The sequence below is a fragment of the Grus americana genome, chromosome 3 (assembly GCF_028858705.1).
Source record: "Grus americana isolate bGruAme1 chromosome 3, bGruAme1.mat, whole genome shotgun sequence".
Lineage (NCBI taxonomy): Eukaryota > Metazoa > Chordata > Aves > Gruiformes > Gruidae > Grus > Grus americana.
This window is the reverse complement of record NC_072854.1, coordinates 69,427,663-69,446,067: the sequence shown is the minus strand read 5'-3', so window position 1 is coordinate 69,446,067 and position 18,405 is coordinate 69,427,663. Positions and strand designations below refer to the sequence as shown.

The 18,405-nt window shown below is 42.0% G+C and overlaps 1 protein-coding gene across 4 annotated transcripts in view; it reads right to left on the bottom strand.

Annotated features, from left to right (window-relative positions):
* Positions 1 to 18,284, bottom strand: part of IPCEF1 (interaction protein for cytohesin exchange factors 1) — an 86,043-nt gene extending 67,759 nt beyond the window's left edge. For 2 of the 4 annotated variants that reach the window (XM_054819806.1, XM_054819809.1), the window contains exon 1: positions 8,072 to 8,710. The gene's annotated coding sequence lies outside the window, so the exon portion shown is untranslated. Of the gene's footprint in view, positions 1 to 8,071; positions 8,711 to 18,236 lie in introns of those variants that run through there. The other 2 variants (XM_054819811.1, XM_054819810.1) reach the window with 2 other exon arrangements.
* Between the last annotated feature and the right edge of the window lie 121 nt (positions 18,285 to 18,405).

Below are 18,405 nucleotides of genomic sequence, written 5' to 3'. Positions count from 1 at the left end.
CAAGCTCCATCCTTGGAGGTTTTCAAGACCTGACAGGATGAAGCCCTGAATAACCTGGTCTGAGCTCAGAGCTGAGCCTGCCATGAGCAGGGGGGTTGGACTGAGACCTCTGGAGCTCCCCTCCAGCCTGGGTGGTGCAATGAGCCTGTCATTCCCTGTTAGATCCAAACCTGCTTCTGACTAGCAGATCGTCCACAAATCTGTAGTGAAAATATTAAAAAGTCTTCACAGAAGTAGAAAGATGCATCTATTTTCAAAAAGCAGGATATGTATGAATACAAATACAAGTTTAGGAGAACCCATGTACTTGCGCATATTTGTAAAAATGTATGCTAAAATCCAACCACAAAATATCACTGTTAGGGATACTGTAATGAACTGAGACTATACACCTTTAAAAATACACTCCTTTAGAAGTTTTCTTTTTTCATTAAGCCAACACATCCCTCTCCTTCATTCATACATTTCAGCTGTTCTGCCAAGTCATCCAAACTTAAAGCTTTTAAAGCATGTTTTTTTCACAGAAAGAAAAAGGAATAAGACATTTATACAACTATTTTGTATTTAAAAAAATATTTGAGAAAAGAGGGCAGTTGCTGGATGTAATGCTTTTCTTGAGAAGAAAAAAATTGGTTAAATAGGAAAAATAAACCAACGTCACACACACATTTTTTGCATTCTCTCTCAACCATGTCTATTCCAAACACATGGTCATTTTGCAAAAGCAAAAATTAAAAAAGAAAAAAACTAGTATATTTCATGAAAATGAAAATATTTTAAAGTGTTTGAAAGCCTTCTGAAAAATCAATGTTTTCACATATGTCAAATTTATTTTTTCAAATAACTCTAGAGTTGTGCTCTAAGCTTCCTAAAGCTAGCCCATCTAACTACTTGTAAAGAACCCAGAAGAGGGATGTCCCATTCCAGCTGTAAGATAAACAGGTAAAAAGCCAATGTTTTTGGCTTGTGTCATCAAATTCAACAATTCATCAATAAGCTTTAATCACTTTGTATATAAGTCACTGACAGTGCATTGAGTTCAATCATACTTTAGGGTCACATGAGCTGCATTTAAATTCAAAAACTGTCACGTACAGGCATCTGAAATGCAAAGCCTAACCACTGCCTTCAAAAATCTTTAACTTGCAAAAGGTCGATTTTTGAAACAGCAGTAAGAAAAGGCTGACATGCTGTGGTCTTTTTGTTTGCACATCTATTTATCAAGCAATGGCTTCTCAAATTATACTATCGTTAGGTAAATTCACATCATCTGTATTCATTTCGATTAACTGAATTTCCCCAAATCTTCTCTCCCGGCTTATTTCCTTTGTGCGCGTTCGTGGGCTGAGGGAAGCTGACTGCTGAGCTCTCACACCTCCAGAGTGCAAGGGGGGGTCATGCAGCAACGCCGACACAGTCACCAGGAAGAGCACCAGCATCAGTTGCATGTTTGTCATTTCTCATCAGTATTTTCTGCTGAGGTTGCAAAGCATCTGCGATTGCTGCTTCCTCTTTCTCTCTTTTCCTCCCCCACAGCGTTCGTCCCAGGCACAGCAATGAACCTACCAGGATGAGGAGAGTGAAGGATGCTCCCCAGTCACCCTTTCTGCTCAGCTATGATTTTTACCCTGCCTCCACTCCCCCAGCTTATTTGCATTTTTCATCATCAACAGTCAGTCATAATAAGGTGAGAGAATAAAAGCATTTTGTGATACATCTTAGTAAACATTTGAGTCATTGTGGTCTGGTGGTTAAAATCTCTCTCTCTATTTTGAACAGGCTCTCATGCTAGTACATGTGCCTCAACAGGGCGCTTCACCTTGGTAAAGACACAAGTCTGGAGATCTCCAAACATCCTTAAGGAAGACAGGTCACTTAAGCCCATTGTACAGATGAGGAACATGGAAATGTTAGGACTAGACTGTACCCTAATTAAACAAAATCAAACAAAACCCTAAGATCTTGTGTGACACCTCTACCAATGATTTTACATTGCTAATGACAGCAATTCCATGCAAAAGCACTGAAAACTTCCCATGCAGGCACACTGAGGATATGACAAAGAAAAACCGGTGTGATAAGGGAGCAATTGCTTAACCAGCTCTCAGAAAAGCCTTCCAAATATTCCTTGATTAAAAACACAATGTTATCTATGATACTGTCAAGTCTAACTTTCAAGCCCATCACCAACTAGCAGAAATTTATTTTCCTTTTATACCAGAACATACCAGTGTTCAGGCAAGCTCCTCTGAAAGCATCAAGATGCAAGCTGTTGGAAAAGAAGCAGATCAAGAGCCCTTCCACCGCTCTGCAGCCTGGCAGCCAGTGTGACTCAGTGGCATTGCCACACGCTGTCCTCCGACACTTCAAGCAGTGCTCAGAGCTCCTCCACCCCACCACTACTCCTACAGAGTTGTTTCACTGCTATAAACAGCTGCTGAGACCCAAGCGACTCATCGTACAAGGGTTTGAGCATAACAGCACTTCAACAAACGCTTCAAGCTCATGTATTATACTTTTAGTTCCAACAGTTCCTGCTATACAGGAATTCCTCATCTATTCAAAAAAGAGCCGAAAGGGAACAATGATGAATGGTTACAGAAAGAGTGAAAAAGGGGAAGTGGGAAGGCAAGAGAGAAGATGTGATTAAACAAGCCAGTAGTACAGATTCCTGCTTTGCCACACACCTTTTCTCCAAAAGCCTGCACCAGCTCTTTGCTGAAGAGTTTAAAGATCTTTGAAACTTAGAAGAGCACAGTATGTTTTGAAGAGCTCTCCACAGCCCCCTGGGCAGTTTCTGCTTGTCAGGACACCCAACCACCTGGTCTTCCAATTTCAGCTCTCTAAGGAGCTCTATGTTTTTTCACCAATATCATTACTTAGAAGTAATTTCCTTCCTGTGGTACAGCCTACTACAACAGTTGTAACCACAGCTGTAACGTCCCTGGTGTTCTACCCACAGTCAGAAACTACCAAGGTACCCTATGGGCGTTCTTGCTTGTCCTAGTCCTCGGCCAAGCACCCCTCCACCTGCCCCACACCCCACCAGCCGCCTCCCTGCTACCACTGAGCTCTGGCCCAAATAGGCCCCGGGGCAACATCACCCTCAAGGCTGACACAGAGACAGCACGAGTAAGGCTGTCCCCAGAGCTGGTCCGCGGGGTTACAGGCGGTACACAAGGCTGAGAGGCTCTGTGCAAGTCTTCACAGCACCAGCAGGATCTCCAGCATTAAAGCAAAAGTTTGCTTGGCCATTGCAAGGTAATGCAGCGTTGTTTGAGAAGAACAGACTTGTACAGATTTCATCCCTCACAATTTGTAGAGTGCTTGGCTCAAGGCTACTGTATAAAAAAAGAAGTATGGATAATATGTATCCCCCAAAGAAGTATGGGTAATATGTAACCCCCAAGGGGATACAGAGGTGAAGCACCTGTATCTTTGATAACAAGCTGAAGAAAATTGATCTCATGGATTATTTTTTATGAATTACATGTCAGGTTTGAAAAGGAAATAAAAGTGGAATCTTTATTTAATGCTCTGAACCGGCTCAGAGTAAAGGTAATCCCAGACCCTGTTTCCGACAATGGCCAACAGCAGCTAACAAAGTAGAGAGCACAGGAATATAGACAATGTAAAGGGAGGCCTCCATGGGGAATTCTGCCATCCCACAGTCTGGGCACATCCTGAAGGAAGATTTGCACAGCTTCATTGTATGCAACAGCTCTCAACAGCCTCTCCTTTCATAAACTTTTCTCCCTGCTTTTTGAACCCATTTATACATTCAGCAAAACAAAATCCACACCAACACCCACAATTTAATTGTGTGCTGTGTGAAAAAGTACTTCCTTTTTCTTAAATTTACTGTCAGGTTTCTGGGGCATTTTTGTTTGGTTCGGGCTTTTTGGTTTGTGGTTTTGTTTTTTTTTTTTTTTAATAAATAGTGCATATTATTTTTCCTATGAAAAAAATGAGTATTCACTGCTGCCCTGCAACCATCTCTGTGCCAGTCATAACTGGCAGACCTTTATCACATTACATCTCAATCCTCTTCTTCAAGCTGAGGAGCCCCAGTGTGCTGAAAGCCTAGTTCCCCTCTTCCGTACCTTGTTTCTGACCTTTACTTCCCATCTTTTAATTAGTGCTAACCCACAAAAGACCTGTAGCTGCCTAGCTGTCGCAAGCCTTTGGCAATAGGCCTGCCAAAAGATTTCTGGAAATCCAAGTCCACTGCACTGATATGTACCTGGGCAAGTAGTGCAGTAGGCCAACAACAACGAATTTGTAGAGCAAAATAGGTGATGCCAAGGATGTGACATGCATGCAAGTATTGCAAATGAGCAGCCATAGCCTAGTCTCATGGAGGGACTAGCAGTGCACTCCTGGAGTACATCCAGTTTAATTTTATACTCATTTCATACCATGTGAGATCAGTCTACCGTGTGAACCACAGCAAGGTAAGTGGGGATAATCAGTAGAATTGCTTTAGAAGTGTACCTCTGATCTGAATTAACCCACCTACAGCACCACGTCCTCTATCAACTGGATGCACCTTTGGTTTGGGTTTGCTCATTAATCCCAAGAACTCTGGATTTGTGAAGAATGTCATCTTCACATCTTTGTCTTTAGCATTTCCTTTTCCCAATTGCTTTAGAATTCTGCATCAATACTGCCAGTTGCCAAAGGCTGATGATTTATCAGTCTTTTTTACTTTCTGGTTTTAAATGATATCCTTGTAGTATTTCAGTTTGAGACAGTTCCTTAGATTTCTTTCAAACAAAAAGGCTCTCCTCTAGAAGCACTTAGTACAAGGGCTGATTTAACACTGCTTCTTATGGTCTTGTCATCTTTTCCCACTTCTTTTACAACTCAAATACTATCAAAATCTTTCTCTGGTTTCTGTTTCTAATGATCTGAAAGGATTTGGGTGTGTCCTCCATTTTATATGACTTAAGCAATCAAACCAAAAATACTAACAAGTATTTACCAGAACTTACAGTCTTTTCCATTTTACTCTATTGGATTTGACTTCCATTTTTTGAAAAACACCTTTTTATATCTGATAGACTCTTGCGATGCACTGTTTACACATACTATCTTTTTCATGTTATTATTGGTACTTTTTAAATCTCCCTTGACAGGTGATAAACATTTACTCTTAGTTTCTAGTAATAGTACATTTAAAGAATCTTGATGCCATTTCAAACAATTTATCCTTTTAGCTGCTCCTCCTATTTTTCTCTCAACATGCATTCTCATATCATTTAGGTCCACGCTGTACAGTTACCTTATTTTCTTTCCTAACTAACAGACTGATGCTGAATTTGAAATCACTATGGTTCCTACTGAAAAGTGGTTTTTAGATCTTATACCAGGCTGCTGTTCATTGCTCAGGCTCACCTGAAAACTTCTATCTTATGAGTTGCCTTGTGTCCTCATTTCAGCTGAGAGGGTTGATTTTCTTCATAGTAGCTAGTAGGGGGATATGTTTTGGATTTGTGCTGGAAACAGCATTGATAACACAGAGATGGTTTTGTTCTATGGACCTATTGTTGAGCAGTGCTTACACAGAGCCAAGGCCTTTTCTGCTTCTTGCACTACCCTGCCAGCGGGATGGCTGGGGGTGCACAAGGAGTTGGGAGGGGACACAGACAGGACAGGTGACCCCAGCTGACCAAAGGGATATTCCATACCATATGACGTCATGCTCAGTTTATAAGGAGCTTGGGGGAAGAGGGAGAGGGGGGGCGGTGGCAGCATTCAGAGTGATGGCGTTTGTCTTCCCAAGTCACTGTTACGCGTGATGGAGCCCTGCTTTCCTGGAGATGGCTGAACACCTGCCTGCCCATGGGCAGTGGTGAACAAATCCCTTGTTTTGCTTTGCTTGTGTGTGCGGCTTTTGCTTTACCTGTTAAACTGTCTTTATCCCAACCCACGAGTTTTCTCACTTTAACTTTTCCAATTCTCTCCCCTATCCCGATGGGGGGGAGCGAGCGAGTGGCTGCGTGGTGCTCAGCTGCCGGCTGGGGTAAAACCATGACACCTTGTTAATCTTTTCAGGAAGGAGTCATTTATGGTAGGGACAGTAATGGACATACACTTGTTTAACCTGATGAAGATGAGAGAAGCAATGCTTTCTCTGGCATTCCCCCTGACCACCATCTTTTTTGTTACTGACATCTGGAATTAAAATTTTATCCAGGATGTTTTCTTTCTGCTCAATGAGCACTTCCTACTGAACAATCTTTATAACTGAAAGCTTTTGTCCATCATAGAAGGAAAATCCCTACAGAATAAGTGCTGGTGTTTGCTTTCTCAGAAATCCTGAGCTGGAGGATTGATGATGATGATAATAATAATAATAATAATGGCAACAACTTCACCCCGAAGCCAGGGTTTGGGGCACTGCTGCCCCTGCAGTGCCTGCAGAGCAGCAGGGAGGCTGCGGTAGGTGTCAGGGTGCTGCTGCTGCCGCCGTGCTCTGGGGCCGGTGGCATCGGGCAGGAGAGGGCAGGGCCGGGCTCTGCTGGGAAGCAGCACCATGCCTCAGCCATATGCAGAACAGCTGCTCGCGTCTCCTGCTATGCAAAGCTACTTGTTTAATAAATACTACATATAAGTGCACACATTAAGCACACATTTGTAAGGCGGTGTATTTACAAATGCCTTTCCATCCCATCCCTTAGGCTGTCTGCCAGAAACCCTCAACTGCAGCAGTTCAAGATTTCTCTATAGCCTAACCCCACATAAAAAGTTTGAACCAGCGTATGACCCAGCCTCCACCAGCCGTAGAGTGTTTAACTATTAACTACTAATTGGACCACAGAAGTTTTACATCAGCAGCACACTTCCCGGTCCAGCCACTGTGTTACAGCTGGATGAAGTGCTGGTTTAAAGAGCAGAACATGACAGCTGGTGGAGTGACCTCCTCCAGCAGAGAGGGGAGCAGGGACCTACACTTGCATAGAGGGCTCACCTTTCGGAGAGCTCTGGTTTCAGTGGGAGGCTCCCTGGGACATCTTATGCTCTGAGAAGAGATAAGAAGAGTCTAATAAGACATCTAGTTTCTGTGCACAACTCCATCAGCTCTATTTAACCAAAGCATGGTAGCAGCTGGTTATGCTGGAACAGCATTCAGCTACATAAAATGTTAGAGATTACAGTTATACAAGGTATTCAAGAAAGCACGAGTTATAACCAATTTTTAATCCCATGAATGGTAGTCAGATTAAATATTTAAGTGTCCTTTCCCAATTCTGCCCTATCACATACAGGGAAATCCAAAAGGAACATTAAATACAGCTAAAAAGCTTTTGGGAAATACGTAGGAAGATATTTTGAAAGAAGTGCCACATATAAATCTGACTCTACTGAAATCTGTAGAAGATAACAGCTTTGTTCCAATGATTACAACCCAGCAGAGACTCCCCCTCCTGCAGCTGTCTACTCAGCCTTCTGCTGCAGAAGGTGAAAACAGCACACATACCTTGTCCCCAAAGAGACTACGCACAATGGAGCCGGCAGTGGAAACATTGCAAACCACAAACCTTGAGCGTCTCTTTACACAGCTTTTCCATACCACAGCTCAAACCATTTCCTTCTCACTTCTGTAAAAACTGTGCACATTCTAATCCAGAAGAATTAAACAGAAATAAGAGTTAGACCCTGACCACTTCTGGTACTGCAAAAAGAAAGTGGAGTCACTCCAAGCAGACCAAAGTGGTGACTAAAACTCTTAACAGAAAATTAAAACTCGTTCTGGACAGAGAAATATCCAACTGGATGTTTTTCTCAGTGCTAATTTGCAGACTTCAATTTTTAGTGTATTTATTTCCTTAAATATGATTCTGATGAATTCTCTGCAGGCACAGGGACCCCATCAAGCAGAGGTCATTTCAGGGACTAAATAACTGGTAGGGACCACCACCATGTACTACTGAATGATCCACAGCCACTGAACAGTTAAGAGATTGCCAGCAGGAAAGACAGTCCAGCTGCAGAAGAGCACTAGTTTACAATTCAAAGGCTTTCCATTCCCACATTTGCTTTGCAGTGCTGAGCAAACTTGGCTTACCTCCATCTCAATTCCCCAAATCACCCAAGGAAAGTGACAGATGTTCTCTCCCGCAGATGGAAGTGTTATGAAAAGGAGACATAAATCCAGTAAATGTTATAGGGAACTTTAGCTCCTCAGCTGTGGGGACTGAAGTCCTCAGGTACCACCCAAAACACCAATCGAGATCAATCTACCTCATTAACACCAGCAGTTAACCTTCCAACCAGAGGAACTAAAAATATGCAAAGACTACTAATCACTGACCACACTCTTATGATTTTAAGTTAATAAAGCTGATGACAATGCCACAGCTACAGTGACACAGAAGTCAGCTCTCGGTGCAAGAACAGGAGGTACTCTCTCAGAGACACCTCTGGTCCAGGTGCTACCAGCGCTCCAGTTCCCAGGAGCTGCCACGTAACAACATTAATGCTGACATATTCTTGACAGTAATTTTCCTAGGGTTATATGCAGCATCCATTTACGATCTCTGACAGCAGAGCCTAAGGATAGAACTAAACTTTCCAAACCTACCGATTCTTCTTCTGGAGCAAGAGAGTTCCCTACACCAAGCCTCCAGCTTCCAGGCACTTACAGAATAAACTCGTATTTCCTTTCCGAAGAAGCCAGGTGACTGAGTTGAACCTGTGTGTTCAATTCTAGTTCCACAGTACACTGTCTCGAGAAAATGCTTGCTTCCCCTCACCCCCACCTCCATTTAGAAGTTTCAGACATCACTAGATAATAAAGGAGTTTCCCCAACTTACATAATGCTTTCCCTTCTCCTCCTCTTCCTTTACATCCTCCAAGCCAGCGAAGCAGAGGATGTGGACGAAGCCCCAAGAAGTCTGCATGAAGAAGAGCAGTGATGCTTGCTACATTCTCGCCAGTCGTGCTACAGACCTCCCAGACCCAACCTGGAGTTAAGGGGGGCGCCGGACTTTCTCTACCATGTGGGGATGCTCCACATCAGAGACAATTACGCCTCTGCTCAGCAATTCTCTTCAGAGAGACAGAAGGAAAAGACAACTCCAGAGAAACATACACAGTTGCTTTGCTTTCTCTCGTCAGACCTAGTGACATCCCCTTTTCCTACTCTTCAGTTCAAAGGATTGTACTTTACCTGTTGTCCTTCCTCCAGCTCCATGAACACCTGGATGTCAGAAGCGACCAATCATTCTGGGCAGCTACTTTTTCCAAGCCTCTGGCAGCCAAGCTGCAGCCGAGTTCAAGTTGCAAGTGTGACAACTGAGCAAGGAGAGAAGCTCTGGGAGTTTGCTCTGGCGTAGGCTAAGGGTGGGAGGACTGGAAGAGGACTGACGTACCAATGCCTGTATAAGGCCTTGTGACAACTAGCAGTTGTCTCGGTGGTTTTACAAGTATCAGTTGTATTTACTCTAGCTGAAGTGTTGCCGTCTGCAATAGAAATTCAGGTTTCCTTTGGCTGCTTCCAATTCAGCATTCATGAAACAGCCAACACCCTTGATCAGGATCAAGACATCATCATGGTAGATACTAGGTAGATAAAGAAGATGACATCATCCCATCCCAAAGACCTGGCAAAGATAAAGAGGGAGTAAGATGATGGCAATGTTCCTGGAAAGGGGAAAAACAAATCCAACCATGCTTCCTCTTGGCCTCTGTCAAAATAATGATTATGTGTAAAGCCTTGATTGCGTGCATACACGTAAATAAAAATCAAGACTCAAACTCAGAGCCGGGAAGTTGTTTAGCTGAAGTCTGCAAGCTTCTGCTTGTAATAATCTTCCTGCCTTCTGATTAGAGCCAAGAAAAGGGTTTAGCATTTTTCGTCTTCTCTAATCTAATACTATTTGTGAATGCATTTTTACGCCCTCCTATCTTTCCAGTTGGTTTTATTTATGTAGACATGCCAGCATGGTAAATTTCAGACCTATAATTTGTGGCTTCCTGACTTGGGGATTGTTCTGAAGTAGTTCTCATGTGGCTGTTCCTCCAGCTAAATATTTACACACGTATACACTGCGCATAGATTTTACTTATGTGCTTGGGCTCTGCATGCTTCGCATAATTTTTCAGAGTCTACATGTGTTTCCGATCATGACAACACATTGAAAGTATGTGCCTACAAAACACATTTTAAATGTATTTATACAAAACAGTATGTGCTTACCCTTGAGGTGTTTTCTATATATAGAAAAGATTAAGATTAGACTTCCTGTTCTCATTCTTCCCCTTCAAGTTCTTCTCTTGTTATTCCTTGTATCCAGGTTTCCATTACGACTCAGCTATACATTATTTTTCACTGGCATGGAATCAATTCAAATGTGAATTCTGATAATGCACATGTACATGATAAAGCATGAGACTATCCCCTAAAGAGACATCTGGACTTTCACATTTCAGTCAGTTCAAAAACAATGATGGCGCAGGAATGAGTATCATTCTCCTGCTCAGTGTCTACTGAGAGACCACAGCTTGCAAGTCTTCAATGTATCAAAAAGGAGTACAGTTATAAATGACAATCAATGTTTGTTGCCATCATATTTAACATATACATGTTTTAAATCTCTTCAGGAAAAAAAAGTTCTAATAATTCAATCTTGTCCACCAGAGTTAATTTAAACAGTCATTTAGCTCCAAAGCCCTTTTTCTTTGGTTGTTCTAGCTTATGGATGAGGCTAAACAAGTCATTCTAAGTTTTCTTCCTGAATACCTGAAGGTATTTCTTTATAAGAAGTTTCACATCCAAACTTTGCAATAAGCGACATGCACTGTCAAATGTCAGTCATCCTGTTGACTCCAAATAGGAAATACAAAAAAGCCATGGCTAGTTCTTGATTGCCTCACAGTTTTGAAAGTATTCACTCTCACAAGACTTCGAAATATGAATGTTAAACATTACTTTCTCTACCATGACCTTGATTTTTCTACTGCCAAGACACAGATGGCAGGAGGCTGCAGCAGCCCTGGGACCTGTGCTCACAGCTTGCAAGTTCCCAGTGAACAGTTACTCACCTCTGGGACAGCCTTCCCCTTCCTATGAAATACAAAATATGTATGACCACAGCCTGAAGATGTTAACGCATTAAAATAGATGAGATTTAACAAAATGACTGGATATTCCATAGCCTTGGGACTAATCTTGGAAATTTGAGCAGTCCTCTAGAAGTCAACAGCCCATGGCAGGGGGGTTGGAACTAGATGACTTTTAAGGTCCCTTCCAACCCAAACCATTCTGTGATTTATGAACAGTGCTACACAAATGTATTCACACACTGGTTAAATGCTTGCAGGACCAGGGCCTAAATTAAGTAGATTTACAGACCACACTATTATCTGAATTTACAGAAGATGATCTATTTGACTTATGTTCCTTTTTCATCATCATTATCTTGAATGGATTTTTATTTATGTGCATGACTGGGCAGTCTGTGCTTTGTATGAATACCTGCATTCATCCACAGAGAACAATAAACCATCTTTCTCCCACTGCAAAAGTTCATCAGGGAGCAGAGAGAAACCCACAGAGCTCAGCCAGGCAGTCAAACACCACAAATAACAAACAGGAAACCATGGAAGAAAAGAGTTTCCAAAGGACTCATATACCAGGCTGCTATACACAGGCTGCTTCTCACACTGTTAGAGATAAGTCAATTTGCACAATTCAGAATCTTTTCACAATCTATTTAAGATAAAACAAAAGAAAGGGCTGAGTGGACCAGAAAATCCAACTAGCGCTAGTCACCACTCACAACTGCTTAGTAGCCCAGCTAGCTGAGTAGTTACTGTTGTGCTCTCCTACAGCAGAGACATACAGATAAAAGCCTGACTGCCCAACCAGTCAGACTGCAAGCACCATCTGCTCACAGTGACATTTGAAAAAATGTTAAATAATACAGCAAAAAACATTGTCAGAAATTCCAGATGAGGGCTAGCCTTTTGCATGGATCCTTTTGAAATAAATCTATAGAAACTGATATGAAAATACGCTGTATAAATAATACACGTTTTGGTAGTCACTATCTGCACACTCACATGGAAGTTTCCATCTTGGCCAAACCCAGCAGGGACAGCTGTAGGGTCTGCCAGGGTTACCAACACAAGATGCTGCAGTTTGCAGAAAAGAGCCAGATCTTTCCAGCTGCACCTCTAATGCCCTCGCATGCTCTGTGATGGGGGCAGGGTGAGGAGGCTCCAGCAGGCGAGCACCAAAGAGTATTGCACTGAGGAGAAAGACCTTTCTCAGACATAGACCTTCTGACCAGTGCCACAGGCACAAATGCCTCAGGGCACCAATGCTGGGAAGTCACTGGTGCCAGTCTTGGAGGAGCGAGGTTCAGTGGTGGTACCACCGTGCCTGCTTTCACCGTGCACAATGACAGTGCTGTGTGGATGGACTGCAGATATCAAACATGCTTTGGTGCAGGGTATCCTCCTCCTTGCTCTAATCTACAACCCTCCTCAGGGATCTTCAGCAACACCCAGTGCTTCCGACACAACAAGGTAATCAGACAGACCCCTTGGCTCTTCCAGCCATGGTGCAGTCCCTACCATGGCAAAGAGAAGGCACCATTCCTCCTCCACCTCCACCCTCGTGAACAGGACCTGGCGCTGCTGCAGCCCTTCCCTGCAGTGGGAGGAGCCCAGTGGAAAACCACAGACAGCAGGAGGACCACCAGCTCACTTGGGAGCTTTCTTATAGCTCATTGGTCCCAAAACAAACTTTGGAATACACCCTCTCTCACCCATCAACTATCTCTTCCAAAAAAAAGATGCTGGGCCCAGGACCTGCTGGTAAGGTCATTGGGAAGAGAAAGGTACTGGTGAAGAGCTGTTTTGGGCAGCAAGGAGGCAGAAGGGCACATGACGATATGTTTGGGAGAGAAAGGCTTGAGAATGTCCTGAAAGCACAAGTCTTCCCGATGAGCATCCCTGTGCTGGCTGTCTCCTTCCCAACCGTGCTTCAGACTCCTACTGCCATTCAGATGTCACAGAGGCAGAGACTGAAGGTAAAAATAAACAAACAAGTAGCCCACAGTCTTAAGCTGGAAGCCATTTGGGGTGAGGGTTTTGGTCCTTGAAATATTTACCATGTTTGAGGGTTGTTTTAAGCTTGGAATGGAAATTCAGACCCCTGTTTTATCCAAATCTGCAAATTCATGAGAAAAATAAAACAGGAATTTTCAGTCAAATTCACTGTTAATAAAACTGAGCACAACTTTAATCTATTTTCTCCCATTCTGGTAAACCCACAATTTGACACAGCCTCTGGTATTACAAACATAATCCAGAATAATCCCCTTTTTCTATTCATTCTGATATGGGTTTATTGAGAGAATAAATGGATCTTTAAGACAAAAGGAATTTAAATAAAACATTTTTTTTAAAAAGTTAAGTGGCGCCTGATAGTCTACAATCTGTCAAGTTAAGCAAACAAGGGGGAGGAAACCCTACCTTGTAAATAAGGCAATTACAAATCTAGTTTCTACAATCTGGAACGAAGCCAGGATCTAAGTGTGAAGGATTGAGAGGAAAATCTGTTGTAAATTCCTTCAAGTGAAAGTCCCTATTTTAAAAGGCAGAGATTACCACTTTTAGAAAGGTCATGAAGTCAAAGCAGTTTTTTCAAAGCACAACTCTAAATGTCAATTTGACCTCTTTTTAAAGGCAGAGACAGACACAGCTGCACTTGGAGTGTAACCCTTATGCTAGAAAGAGAATAGCAATGATTATCAAGATGTTTTGCACTGAACTTTGTGTAGACAAGCATAAAAAAAATTAAATATCTACTAAGTAGGCCTCACAGCCTCAATGACTGTGAAAAATGTATTGTTGTGTATGCACAGTTTAAAGAAAAAGAAACAAAAGCGAGAGAAATATACCTCTCGTACAGGCACAAAGTTGCAAGTTACACACTTACATTAAAGCTTTCACTTAAGTCTGGTTTTACCCCTGTTCTAGATAAGGGGACTTGCTGTGGGGACAGGGGAATGTGGCAACCGGCAGACCCGTGGGCCTTGACGATAGTTCATAAATCTAAGCTCTCTGGGAAGGGGTGTAGCAAAGGTGAAGGAGTGACTCCGAAAGACAGAGCTGACAAGTACTGCAATTCCATCTCTGATAAATATTATAGATGAGTAATTTAAATTCGGGCAGGACTGAAAAATACATGGGTATATATACGTATACCCGCAGACATAGGTACGCACACATAAATGCACTCATATAAAGTTCAGGCAAATTCTACTGAAACTGGGAAGCCAGACTGGAAGATTCACTTTACATTAAGCCTTTGCATTTTATTCATAAATTAAATAGACTGTAAGTGTTGTGACTAACTGGCAGACGGTAAATTGAGGTGCTACCTGGTGTTTAACATGAGGTAAACTGTTGCTTCTCTTGATTTTTAATTGGAGGTTAATTGAACTCTGGCGCACTCCACTATAAACAAGTCCTGGCTTTAAAACAAAAAGACAAGGCATAATTTTGTGAATGTATTCCCGTAGTCCATCAAACATTCATCACTTACATTTCCCAGATATGCTGTAAAGGTGATAAACACATAGATATCAATAACAATAGTCTGATATTCCGTTCCATTCCCCATCGCAGAAGTACCTGATCCTGCTTTCCAAGGGAAGCAAAAGCAAAGGGTGCAACCACATTCAAGAATGTGAAATATCTGGCTCTAACCCTCCGAAGCCTTCCTGAACATGATACCTTGATCCCAGTCCTCCATATCCATTCACCTCACACGTAATTGTACAATGCAAAAGTGACTATGAAGTAGGTATAAAATGACCTAGCAACATTTGACACACATCTACGTAACACCGGAAGGCCTTGGGGTAAATGCTCCAGATGCTTGCTGTTACAGGATACTGGCAGATCACCCAAAAAAAAACCCCACAACTTTGCAAGAAAGAAGGGTCCTGGCAGAAAAGTGATGGTAAATCCTAGAGCAAAACTGCTATAACACCACAGGACATGTAGGTAAACTCAAACTGTGACCAGCTGGCAAAGCTGCCACATTTCAGGCAGTACACATCTGAGCATCCTCAACACACTTGGAGTTGCGCTGGGGCTCAAGCAGAGATGAAGAGACACAAATATCTTATTTGTAGCTGTCTGCATACTTTGAAAACCAGAGATTATTAGTTACTGTTTTTTAGTTTATCAGATTTATTCTCTTGCATTGCTACTTTGCTATGTACATTATTCCCCTCCCCACAAAAAAAAAAAAAAAATAATTAAAACACAACACCCTTAATCACAGGTTGTTCCCACTAATAAATTACCTATTTAATATGTTTATATAGGCTCTTTTCCATAGTATGAGTCATGTTGAAATTGCCCTAATTAAAATATTTCCATTTATTTGCATGACTAATCAGTATTTATCAGTAACATGGCACTTTATATCTTCAAAGCATTTTAACTGCATATAAATGGATTATCTGAAAACTTGCCCAAGAACATATCTTGGAATCTGATGCACAGACTCAGCTATTGCTTCCTGAAATAACAGCTGCCTTTGTATGTGTATTGAATCGCAGAGAGGGTAATAGTGACAGGCCTGAAGAAGCATATGTGTTACTTATGGAAAGAATGAATAGTCCATAGAAGAGATAAAGACAGCAAACCAGACAGTGTTTCAGCGATGACATGGAAAAGCAGATGGCTCAGCCCTTTGAGTGGTAGAAAAGACACAGGCTATCCTACTTCCCGCCATGGTTTTTGCTGAAGAGAGCCATCTGCAAATGAAGTCCCACATCTCTAAAATTGCTTGCAAGAGACTTGCCACCATTCTTTCACTTCCTTCTCTTTGGAGCTTTCTACAGACTTGCATGCCAAAATATTCAGGGCATCTGGTGCTGCTTTCTTGAGACTCTGGCCACTGATGACTTACACTGTGTGGGAAATCAATTTCTCAGTATAATGCCATCGCTGTGTCACCCCGCAAAGCTCTTACCCCTGGGCCACCCATTGGTTGAAAGAAGATGAGGGTGGTTACTTTTTTTGCTTCACAGCTTGTTTTAACAAGGAACTTATATAAAGAAACAAGCTACTTCCATAAGCACAGAGTTACCCTGCCTGTCTGCAAGTTATTTTCCTTTTTAAAAATTAAGGAATACAACAGGAAGGGGGGGAGGGGGAAGTCTTTCAACTCTATTATATCAAAGGAAGTGATATAAAAGAGTAGATTTTGTAGATCTGTTGTTTTGGTTTTCAAAGACTAAAATACCTGTTAGAGCTATCAATATGCTCTCCCTTGAAGACTCGAAAGTTTAGAGCCGTCTCTAATACTTTCCTTTGGTTAAGAGGGAAAAGACCATAATTCCTCAAATTAAATAGCTTTGTTTTTCCAATGTTCTGCAGGTGCCTCAACTGAAGGAATGACAATGGTAATTGCAGAGAAGGATGATTTTATTCCAGACAACTGCAAATTTGCAACAGTATTGATTTCCACTGTACTGATTGTCATTTTTCCACTGAACTGAATCTTCTCATGCATTCACTAGATTGCATCAGGCTCCTTTAAACCTCAAAACTTCACTACGGTTATAGTGATTTGAAGTGCATATGGTGGCTTTTATCCAGAATGACCTGAAAGCACTTGATGAACTCTACCAAGATGCAATTATATAGGGCCTACTCACATCTCTGCAGATTCATAAGATTGGAAAGAGACATCAAGAGTTCATTAAGTCTGTCCCTCCCAGCAGGATCAATTATACTTGGGCTATTCCTGACAGAGGCTGCCTAACCTGTTTTTAAAGACATCAAATAATGGAGGTTCCACAGCTTCCTTCAGCAGCCTAAACCAGTGCTTAACCCTCCTTGACTTTAGATTTTTCTACCAACTTCAAGCTCCATGCTGTAATTTAAGCCTATTATCTCTTGTCCTCTAAATTTCTTACATAAATCTTTATCATACTTGTTCTTAGGACAAAAAAATCAGTCACCTCTTCTTAAGGCTATGCAACATCATTTTATTTAATATTTCCTCACATGCCAATGTTTTCTAAGCAAAAAGCCCTATGGGGTCAGTTGCCCCCCTCATTAGAAATACTTGCTGTGGCGAGTACTTGAGGTTGTGTGACTGGCACTGCTAGCCCTAAAATGGCAGTCACCAAAAGGAATGGAAGTGCCCCCCTCGCACAGTCAATGAAAGACTCTTGAAGAACCTGCCTAAAACAAGATCCCTGATCCTTTTTTCTGTTCTGTGTTGGTTAGAAATACAAGCAATTTACCACCACTTCCCAGGCAGATTATTTTTCATACTGACATGGTCACAGAGGTTGCTATAGACTCAACAGAAGATCTGAATGCCTGCTGGTTACATCACTCTTCATCTTTGGGAAAAAAAAAAAAAAAAAAAAAAGAAAAATCGAGCCAACAAGACGATCTCTGAGAAAAGCTCCTCTCTGTTGCTTTTTCCATTCCAAACCAAGGCTTTTGCTGCTGCTCTTTAGGCCTTTTGAACTGTATTATTACTATTTAGTATGAAAGTGCCTAGAAGCCAATTAAATCACCGGCCCAGCATGCTCAGGAAGTTGCAAATGTAAGATATGGCTTGCTACAAAAAAACAAAAAACCCACCAAACCTTACAATCTCAATAGATAAGACAGGCTGTAATAAAGGGATAGAGCATTAAAAACAAAACAAAAGTTACCTTGTTTGCCAAAGTAATGTAAACAAAACGTCCAACAGAAAACTAGATACATCCTATATGTGGAAACTAAAGATGTCGTAGCTGCAGGGAGTGTGTGTGGAGATGTCTGCAAAACTGCTCTCCCTCCAATCCTATCACCTGCGTGTCCCACTCCTGCGCTGGGAGTTTTTCCAGCATTAAACAGCCCTTCACTACCATTGAGCTTACGTAAATTATTAAGTTTACAACATAGGCAGCACAAGAGCTAAGTCAAGTTACCGTTTTCTGGCTGGAGAGGCACCAAATCTCACAGTTCACCTCCTGATTTTGAGGGGAGCAGGAGACGCAGAAGTCACCCAGTCTGAAGGATCCCCAGCCCTAGCTCAACTCCCATGTCCTCCCCATGAAGCACTGCTTGAAAGATGAACTTACACTAAGCAAATCACGCCTGAAAAACATATAAAGGATTATCACTTTAAAACATTTTATAACCTAGTTGTAAGATATATTGCCTCTTCAATCCTCTGAATATAGTTTTAACTTACCACAAATCTAGAGATCTGTCAGGAAAATCGTAAAGTTTGCACATATGAGCCAAGAGGGCTCCCCCCGGCCCAGAGACTCCTTCCCGTCTTCTTTTTCTTCCCCCCCCCCACCCCGAATACAGGAAGAGAGATCACCAGCTGCCTGCTGAAGAAAACAACCACCAAATAG